Raw genomic sequence first — 11,375 nt, 5'->3', positions numbered from 1 at the left:
TCGTGCCTAAAGTTATGCGACGGAACGTGAAAACGAGACGTCGTACCGATCGCTTAATAAAATTGTATCAAGTACGTGTTAAACAGGTCAAATCGTCAAGTAAATCGATGCCAATTGTACACGAAGCGAGTTGTTACGGACATGAAATCCGGGAGATTTTCAGTCTGATTCGAGGAGCACGTATGAATGGCGGGAGGTTCGATGAGGTCATATTTGTGTGGGTCAAGTGTTGGGTACAGAAAAGCACTTGAGCAGCTTTTCGTAACATTGATAAAACGCCGTCTCCTCGTACACAGGAAAATCCCAGCTGGGCGTGTTTATCGAAATAAACAAAACAATTCGTATAGCTCTCACCCCGTTCAATAGAGATAATCAGAACGTTGTCATTAATTCAAACAACCCCGATAAATTATACCAACATAACAGCGAAAATCGTTACAATCAATGTCTGCCCAGTAAGGTAAACAGATCCGTGGTTTTATGTGTCGTAAAGCCTCTCTCGTATAAATATATCACACCGTCAAACCTCAACCTGAATTTCCTTTCACCATAAAATTATCTGGGTAAAAAAAATGATTTCTACAAACTCTGAAACTAGGTTGTCTACAGACCAAAAAATTAAATTTTTCCTTCATTCTTCTTTCTCATTTTTAGGTTGAATTCCAAGATGTAGGATCACACGATAACGAGAAAATCAATTTAAACTCGAATACTTTCGATCCAACATCGTCAATCGCAACGGTCGATAATCTCCTAGGCATTGATTTTCCGAATTCCGACAAAAATCCCTCAAATATCCGCAACGATCGATCAAATGAATTTCCCGCATGGCAAAAATCTTCAACGCGTCGAGTATCCGACGGACAACATAATACTATGGATGCAAATACGGGTGCAATTCGCATCTGAAGACTGCTGAGTTTCGCGCGAATGGAAATGCGCTTCGCAGGTGCGGCGTGATTCGTGAAAAATAGGTAAACATCGAGGTAGGTATAAGCTGCGTATATACCTAAGCCCGCAGGTTCTCGGTGGAATGCGAAGTGAGATTCCCGGCCGGATTCCCCCGGCGAATATCTTAGCTCCATGCTGCGGCTCTCGACAAACATTAGCGCCAATTATCTCGTACGTGCGATGTGATCTGCCAACCCACGTGACGGTTACTCCGGCCTAACTGCGGGCGCCGCAATCCGACACAATCTTCCGCCTCCTGATACACCATCCCCCACCCCCTCCCCTCACCCCTCACCCTCTCTCTCCTTCTCTCATTCTCTCTTCGTCTCTCCTGCCAAGTATTTTGTGTGCATGTACGAGTACGTACGTACCCGAGACACGACGCGTTATACGCGTCATGGACGCATTCTTCGCCCACCGTCAATCTATCTGTCCCAGCGGACAATGTCGCGTCTGACACAGATTTCCTCGTGATACAGATGTGTGCTTGGTAATTCTCTTATGTCGGCCCTCCTGTTGTCCGCCAGATTACAACTTCCGTAAGAGATTGAATGCTGGATGAAAATAAAGGAGTTTCTCGAGCGGAGTTTAGTTTTCTTCCTTATTTTACTCCGCGGCTTGACATTTATGAGGATCGGAAACTTTTGTTTTCAACACTGCAAGTAACAATAAGAGATTCGAAAGAAGGTTTCAATAAATTTCAATTTTACTCAAGTTTCAACTTGCGACTGCAGGCACCGTACTTCGAAATTCCGATCAATATCATTGTACCGTCAACGATAAGGACATGGCAATTTTCGTTTGCGATAGAAAAAATAAAGCGGCAGAAGAACGAGAAAAAAAAATTCCTAGCGAACTTTTCGTTTCGTTCGACGTCGTAGGTTGTAGCTTTACATTAGCCTGCGAGCCGTAATTCACAATTTCCTTTGACCATACATCGCCATTAATGACGACGCTTTCCCTCTGCGGCATGAAGGTTTTCCCCAAAAAATTTCGATACACGTGGATCGAATGTTCAAAGATCGATTAGAGATGCAAGATATTCATTTTAGTTGTCTGTCACTTTATACCGTATCACTTATCATTATTTCAAATAATTTCCACTGATTTTCCAACCTGTATTCTTCTCGGTTTAATTTTTTGCATTATCCCTCAAGTGGATTTCAAAGTCAGATTATTGGATTCAAAAATCGGTAAGAATTGTTGAATTCCGATAAAGCGGTAAGGATATTCGCATTCGCTGATCTCTATGTGCACAATCGTACATTGTATACCTTGGAGCATGACTCTATTCGTATGGAAGTTGTACATGTGTTACATAGGGGGTGGAGAAAAGCCGCGAAACCGAGGATAAAGAAGGTGGGGCGAAAAGCTCAAGGTACGGCGGTCGGTATACCGAGAATCGAGCAAATAGCATTTGCGGGTCAATATTCCGAGCACACGTCCCGCCGGATCGAACCTGTGAGCTTTAAATAATAACCAACGAGTCACCACCGAGCGCTCGATACGCCAACGCGCTTTTCAAGTGCCCGGAAAAATGAGAAAGATTTAATCATGGCCCCGCGTCTGGTGTTTGGAAATCGAGGAAAAGCCCCCGGCGGATCGATAGCAGAGCTTGGGTGACGCGGGAGGATTCAGTCGCTTTCGGAGGCACCCGATTCTCCCTCGTTCGACAATTACTCCCGATAAACGTCCTCGGTGCGACTCCTGGTGGCAATGAACAGAATAATTGAATCGAAACCAAGTCTCCTTACTCTCCCGCTTCCCCTCCCCGCCAGCCGTTCCTCTTCCTCTTCCTCCTCCTCATCTGACTCTCCAGCTCGACTGAATCGAACTGAATTAGATTGGTTAAGGTTCCTTCTCTTTCCGCTACTGTCCTCTGGTCATCCAGACCCTCCGGTCTCCTCTCGCTTCGCCGTCCCTCCGCCTCCTATTCCCTTCATTCCGGTTCCCCCAACTGCTATATAGCCACCTCCGGGAGCCTGCAACGTCCGGCCTCGCAGCCGCCGGCTTGAAATTCCTCTCAACAACGTCAAGCCTTGTGACAAGTCTGGTGAAAAATAGTGAGGAACTTTTTATTCCGTAGAATCTCTCGGAACTTCGATGTGACTCGACGAGAAAAGGTAGACGGAGAGACGGAGAGAAAGAGATCTTGACGTGTCGGACGGAATTATAAAGACACTTTTGTCAATGGAGACTGGTTGTTCGTAAGAATTAAGTGACTTGTAATCATTCACACGCTATTATAGAAACTTCTACCGAGTGCATTGTGTAAAGTGAGAAATTAGAGGATGACGTTCGGAGTACGGACGTAATGCACACTTTGAGATTGTCTAGATCGTCGCATCAGTTTCCTGAACAGACAGTGTAACAACCTTCATACATCGTTGAAAACTATTTTACTCTCATCCAGAATGACAGAGTCGTTGAAAATGCTCATACGTCGTCACCGGTGGTTTTCCTTTTATACACATCTGTCGATTCAGCACGACGACAGTAGCAGTATCATAAAACTGGTATCCAAGTACAGCGATCAATCCTGAGAGCATGGAGTTGTCTATTCCTCAAGCAGGCCGGCGGAGTTTGCTTTTGGCCGATCGGATCGGTGGGATGCATGGGTGTGGAAAAAGTAAGTGAGCAAACCAGTATCGAGGTACCTCAACGCTTCGTACCGAACGAAAAGAGGTGCGATGCGTGTTATAAACGAGGGAGAGGGTAGGTGGATGCAGTAAACGGTGTCACAACTCACATCCGGCAATGGCCGAATTGCTCGTTGGTTGAATTGACGTGACAGTAGATAGGCACGCGGTCGAACGGTGACCGACACTCACTCACTCACTCACTCACTCACTTGCTATCGGTGCGAAGCTCGACTCTCCGATTGAACCGAATGGGGAGAGGAGTCGGCTGCGGCCAGGAAGGACCAAGGAGATACCGCATCCACGTGCGTGTGAACCGGTCGAGGAGAGATACGGGGATTGGTTTGCTGTTCCGATCGGTGGCCGCGTCCCCCAAGCCAAGAGCTCGCGAGTTCACGAGCTCACAGGCTGACGAGCACTCGTCAATGCGATCAAGTGGCTCGGATTATCGGCACTAACCCATCGCGCTTGAACCATCCAATCGTCGTCGAGGCCCATCTGTGGGCTGTTTATTTGCTCGTTCTAAACCGACGATGACGATTGTCTGTTCATTTGTATCCGTTACCTATGAGGATACATTTCGTCCCATTCAAATCTTGAGATCAGATACCATTCTCGTTTCGGAGACAGGAACGAACAATGGTCTTTGATTACAGTGGATAGAAATCCTGTTCTCAAACTCACGGGGGATGTATTTGAATTCGTTTAGATTCAGGGGACCGTGGATTTTGGTGCCGATCAGTCTGAACCATCGATCTTTCGAACCCAGTTTTGAGTAAGTCGTTTTCGAAGCTACGAGAACGGCGACAAATATTCCTTCCAAATAACCGATCGTCGAGAAACGATTGGCTCGACATACAATTCCAATAATAAAGTGTCGATGTGCGGAACTCGAGGCGATTCGAGGTGGAATGCATCGTACGTAGCCATAATCCCGTTGCAGATCGAAGACGTGCTAAGCACTAGACACGGCTAATCACCCTTTGATGGGCACTAGAATTAATTCAACTTCACGGCAAGCTTCGGGGTACTTGCATGCATCCGTAGTAGGTATAGTTGCGGCGTAAATTTAATCTCATCGTAGCGGCATGAAGCAACGTAGACGCAGAGGAATGGGGCACTGGATATATCCGAGCCAAACGAGACCGGCGAGGTGGTATAAAGTCCCGTCCGTGATTTCTGTCACGTATGTATTGCACGTGAAATTTAATCCAAACGATGAAGAATGGGTCTTGTTGCCGACGCCTCGGGCCGCGCCGCACTTCTTCGGGTTGGTGACCTGTTGCAATGTGCCTCTCGTGTGGTTTATTATCGTCCAAGATAAGGCCACCGATTCAATACCAAGCACCGTTTTATGAAACAAATGTTTCATCCACGTAGCATACCGGAAGGGTCCTTTTCTCTGACTCCTTTTCTCTTACTCATGCCCGACAATTGAGAGGTGTCCTATAATTGGACTCATCGCGACTCGGTACGCTCCAGAAGTAACCCTTACGTTTTGTCTGCGTAAAAAAATTCCGGCTCTTCGAGGTTTTACCTGATGTGAAATAATTTTAAAAGCGGGAATAAAAAATGATCGGTTTCTGTAGGTCCCAAAGCGTCTCGATTATTCGCGATGGAAGTACTGGGCATAGATTGTGGACTCGATGATTGATCTATCTATATATCCTTTTTCTGTTTCGCATTATTATCCTTCGAGAATAGGTAAGATCGATGGGTTATTTGTCTCATCCACAAAAAGGCTTTGACGATAATCGATCACTCCATCTATACACACACGCACACACACTTTGTTGTTGAACACATTTGCGTTAACCAATAATTCATGCATAATTGAGTGCTATTTTGCTGTCCGTAAATAGGAGTCAGTGAAAATGTTCGGTGATTCAAATTCAGTACTTTACATTCGGAAGGCAATGTAATTTTTAAACGATTACAGACTCGCAGGAATCACGGCAGATATTTTTTCGTCGAAATATTTATCAGCACTCGACGGATAGCGATCGTTACGAGACGGGCTTTTGTCCAGCTACTCGAAATTACCCCGATTAACGTCACGTCACCCGATATCCCCTTTTTGGCAGCTGGCCTACCTAAATTATTGTGATGAATGATAAAAGAGAATTTCGTTTGTGAGCATCCGCCGAACAGCGGCAGTGTAAGCGGTTCCCGAAGGAAGCCATCCGCCTCCTGGATTCTCGTGAAGCAAAGTTATACGCGCGTGTTATCGCGGTTCTAACGATCGCCGTAAACATGATCTCACCGAGATTGTCGACAACTTTAACGGGGTTTATTTCAAAGGATGCATCTAATTCTAGAGGAGAAGAAAAATCCGAACCCGCTGTCTTCGGTAATTGGTAAGCATGGGTACCGAGATGCCGAGAGTTTTACTTAACAAGAAGGACGCGGTAGCTGGGTGTTTGAATACGATAGGTCGCCCTAATACGTGAATGCTAAGTAAGCTCATTTTGAGTAAGTGGGAAAAAACCAATGGAGTTCTCGTTCCCTGTTTTCTCTCTTCGTAAGTTTATAACTGAGGTAGCGACGAGTGTAAAGTTTCAGACCCTGCACTCAAAGGATCACCGTCATCCGTTTTTGACTGATGGTGCCTAATCCGGGTCAGTTCGTTCCCCAAAGATAGTAAAATATTGACGTTAGGCTGGCGAAATCTTTTTTCTATGCGAGGTATCTGCCCGACCCGGTGGATCCAGCGTATAAAATATTCATCGTGTGCGAGTAATACATTATTAAACCGCGGTTTTGATAGGGCCGTTCACGATGTAACCATATGTGAGCTATTTACTCTGTTCCTGCGAGACGAGCGTTCTTAAGCGTCAGAGGTCTTATCGACGCGGTATTAAAGTATCCAGGCTTATAGGAATTTAAGAAGCTAGGAATTTAGAAATCTCTTCGTCATACCTCTGACTTCGTCTCAATTCCGTGAAGATTCTCGTATACGGAGAAAGCCAAAGAGACACGACGCGAAAGAGAGAAAGATAAAGAGAAGGAGAGAGAGAGAGAGCGAGAGAGAGAGCGAGAGAGAGAGAAAGAGAGAGGAAGAAAGCGCGAGATGGGAAACTGAGCGAAGGAAGAAAGAGTTTCTTTTACGAGGTTTAACTTCCATTAGCATTTTCATTCGCGTTCTGATATTTGCATACCTAAACGTCACCGTGATTGGCCATTGTAAAACTGCCCCCCTTTTTCACCCCATTGCCTTGGCGCTTGATTGATCAACCCCATCCGTGCCAACCCGGGCTCTCCTTGTTTGTATGCAAATACGAAAATTGTTTACCAACATTAATTCAGCCGGGCCTAACCGCGATTTTCGGGTATGCTATCCCACCGAGACTATAATCTCTTCGTATAATGTGCGTGTGGTATACCTACTGTCGTTTCTTGATTCTCAATGCTACGCGAGTACATTCCGTCTGATGTGTTTGCAGTTTCGAGATATCCAACTGGAGAAACGGCGGGGATGCTTCGTCTGCTGTGACCGTTATCAAGTCAGAATGGGCACGATTAACGTTTCTATGGAAGAAAGAGGAAAGTCATGCACTATCCAATTTTCGTGTATTTTCGAAAGCATGCAGCTACGAACGAAGTTGTGATTCTCGTAACCACAGCAAACTAAACACTCGTGCTTTCTGCTCGTCTGAAGCAGCTCGCAATGATCGAACCATTTTTAGAATTATGGATATTCATGGGTGACAAGCTTGCAGGGAATGATGATAAAATCTTCGCATACTGTACAGAGAAGTGAGCCATTTGATTTAGTTACATTTCCACCCACTTTCATAGCTCCTCAAGACCAAAATATTCCCGAAGAGTCTGCCGATGAGCTTTTCACTGCGTCCACTGACACGTTGTAGCTCATAAAGCGAGAAAATAGTTTCAATCTCAGGCTCCTGTCACCGCGAAGATCGTAGCTCACCGATATTTCTGACAACGGGATGATAAGGTTTCAAAGTAGATGCTGCGGGACGAATTCCCTTGGCTGTGAGTCTGCAGGGTTCGTATCGTTAAGTTGGCGAGAGCTTTGCAAGTCTCTGCACGTTCTGTGCCTTGGGCTGATGCTTTGGCGAGTTCACGCCGTGGTTTTAAAAAACCAAAAATTCCCGTTCGGTGTCGGAAGAACAGAGGATCCTTGAGAATACGCGTACACTGACGATTTGCTCGCGGCACACCTACTCGTTACTCTCGCTTCTTCCTGTGCAAATATTTCTTCTGTGCCAAGGATACGCGAGTTAAAATCCATTGTGTATTTCTCGTGCGGGTTCTCATGCAAGAAAAGTGTCTCTCACCTCTCACCAACTCCAGTCTAATGTGAAAAAGTGTCAACATATACTTCACCAAGTCGCGAATTGTTTCACAGTCGGGAACACCGAAGCTTGTACTATAGTTTAGTTCACGACATGCCCCGAGGTATTCGAACTCTTCTCGTCCTTTCGAAACGCGAACAGTTAATTATTAGGAAATACTTTATCACACCCTAAAAATTTTCTCTGTGGTCTCCACGCACACCACTGGTTCAATTGCGGTGTATTGTTGATTAGAGAAAAAAAAAACAAAATTTTCTCTGCCTGTAAAAAACTGTGATTTCGACGAAGGCGTTCTCGCAGCTCTGGAAAGTATCGCTTCCAAAGAGTCGACTAGCTGACGTCTCACTCGGTGACTTGGTGTGCGCAACCCCCGCAGCAACTACCGTCGATATCTCGGTGCAACGTGGTTACTTTGGTCCAGACGTATATAATACAAGAACAGTATCCCGGTTTTATACGGAGGTTGCCGAGACAGACTCGTGCTCTGCGGTGTGGTTCCCCTGTCTGCCGATATATCGTGGCCCTCGGTGGCTCGTGTACTTTGGAAGGTGGGTGCATATGTGCTCTAACCGTGAGTGTAAACGCGGCTATATACACGGCGCAGGTATGCTGCACGTACGCATCCTACCGTCCAGGGAGCGGAGTCTTAATACAAGAAACCAATTTACATATTCAATCGCGAGACTTGCATCGGTCGCCCTCTCGCTTTGTGTTTTATCACCGGCTTGGCTTAATTCACTTTCACGCTGCTCCGGACGGGGGGACCTAGGTACCGCTATCACTGAACACAATGGAAGATCCTCGTCCTGGCTAAGAGTCGGGTCAAAGATCCAAGAGGCATCGGGGCTTGGCTCGTCGTCACGGCGACAGCCTTCAGGATTCACATGCAATACAACTAGACGCGTACGTTGAACGAGGATCCGAATGGAAAACCGGAGAAAGGAGAAAGGGAATGTTACGAGAAGTAGACCGACGCGTGTGTCAAATTACAGAAACCGTTACAAAGTTTAATAATGTTTCGTAACGTCAATGTAGAGCCGTCTTAAAGGACTCTTACGACCAAGAAAATTTTACATCTTCATCACAAGTATCCCGGACTTTTTATCCCTGGTGACGAAGAGTTGAATTGCCTAGGAGATAATAGCAGGCAGTGGTTGAAGTTGTGATTACGATTTCAATGAAATAATAGTATAAACGGTATTCTGGTATTTTGATCAGTTCATACTTATAATTGGAACAAACTCATATGTCAACATCACGGTGTCAACTCCTTAATCCGTAAAATTATTACAGTCGAGTTTTATTTTAGATCGGTCAGTTGAGAATATCGCGTCTGAATATGAGATAGACTGATCTACTATCACGGAAAAAAAACCCCAACTTTTTTCTCATGAGAATTTAGCGTTATCCACGAGTCTGATTGTGAGTGCGAATTTAAACCCAGGTTCAGGGTTTTTTTTTCGACGAGGGTAACGAAGAGATTATCAGACCTCTGGACCACTGATTATGCTGAAACTTTTAGGAGTTTTTCTTTTGGCCAAAATATGGAGCTTCCAATGATGAGTTCCATCCATAAGCCTTCAAGTAATAATATATCCGTTTATTTAAACTTGGCTCTACGTAAACCTGTCGTCGAAACTTCAAGAGAGAGCAGTGAAAATTAATATTTTAGACAAAATATAAAACGGGTTTTGTTTATTAGGGCATTCTATTCACTGAACTGCTACTACAACCAATTTCAATCCGAGTGAAGAACTGCTCAAAGAATGAAACCGTTTTATCAGAAGCTCCATATTTTGGGTAAAAGAAACACCCTCAGATCCTTCTGCAGACTGATACTCTTCGTGTAAGTATTTGTAAGTAATTGTACAATGAAGCTGAAACCAGCAGCAAAACGTGTTGAACTTTTTGTAAGTAAAAACTGCAGTGCAGTTTTATCCTCACAATTCTGTAAAAGTATTGTTGGTTCGAGGTGTTTGACAAAATTTTAATTTTCACAACCCGATTCGAATGAACATTAGAACATTTCGCTGCTAATTATGACTGTTTTAATCCAACCAACAGACTGATGTCAATTGAAAAATTTGATACACAGCTTGGGATCAAGTAAGATGGTTAAGGTTTGACGTATCATACTTTGATGGCAGTCTATCTATCCTTGAAAACGAGCAATTGTGAGGTTAATCCGGAGACTTGCCAAACTAAAACTGTTAAACACACGCACGAACACAAAGCCGTAGGTCGTATCCCGGCCATAAAGACTTCCGGGTTTGAAGTTGACGACAGCAGAAGCTGCCTCAGTAAATAACAGCAGCCTCCGGGTACGTACGTGGTATACCTACGCGTATACGTACGCAAGCTCGAAGAGATACCATTGTTGGGCGGAGGTACGATACCAGATAAGATATTAAAGGGGCTTGTAAAAAAGATTTTATACCGTCGGGTTCGGTCGTGTCTTGGCCGAGGGCGATACGACTCTACTTTGTCCGTGCTATAGGGCCGTGTATTATCGGCCCACGCGGATTCCCCGAGGTGTAAAGATGACTGAGATGACGCCTCCTTCCGTCGACTCGGACAGAATTGAAACCGGTACGGCCTGGCCGCAGTCGCGACGCGTCGAACCGGCTGAATTCTGCGTTAAACGTTTGCGGATTTCATTGGCGAATTGCTGACGCTTCGAACTCCCGAATTTCTCCTGAGAATTCTCAATCTAATAACTTGTTTCATTGAGTACCGTTGTAAGTTAATCCCGTGAATTCATCTCCGCCAATTGATCTTCAATTGATACAATTCAACGTTTCACGAGCTAGAACTAGGTTCAAGAATTTTTTATTAGCACACGTTGCATCAAAGTCGCATTCTTCGGTTAAACTGCTTTTAATCGAAATTATAAGCGCCTTTTTCACCATTCGGTTAAAGTTTAATTGATACGGTGTTCGAATTTGTGGGAATCGTCGGGCACACGACCAGAATTATCTGATTTACGAGCTTGATTCAATTCCAACATCGATTTCGTAGCGTTGAGTTATGTGTGCATTCCTGTTGAACGGAGCTGATAGATAGCTGGGAGGCATCTTCTACCTGTGAGTTCTTCTAAGGTAGCACGAGGAGTAAATTGCTCTGACAAATTCAGCCTCATAAATTCAAAGCCCATCGATCTATCGGGGAAAAAAAAAAACATTCCATTGGTCGCAGAGCTGCAGGAGAACGCGAGTCGAAACTGCGGCACAGTGACGAGTGCCTCTTCAAACTTTCATCCATTCTTCCTGCACTCAATTTTACACCACGTGCGCGAGCACCGGCGTTGATTTATCGATTAGATCCAACGATATCTGTATCATCAATTTGTCCGTGTGAATGAGAAAGGAACCATAAAGAAAAAACGAGTGGGATCACGAAGTGCGCTTGTTAACCTAAACGGAAACTCGGCAGTGCTGGATCCTCCGATCTTATATGCTAATCCGGA

The sequence above is a fragment of the Neodiprion virginianus genome, chromosome 1 (assembly GCF_021901495.1).
Source record: "Neodiprion virginianus isolate iyNeoVirg1 chromosome 1, iyNeoVirg1.1, whole genome shotgun sequence".
Taxonomy (NCBI): Eukaryota; Metazoa; Arthropoda; class Insecta; order Hymenoptera; family Diprionidae; genus Neodiprion; species Neodiprion virginianus.
This window is presented reverse-complemented; position numbering follows the sequence as displayed.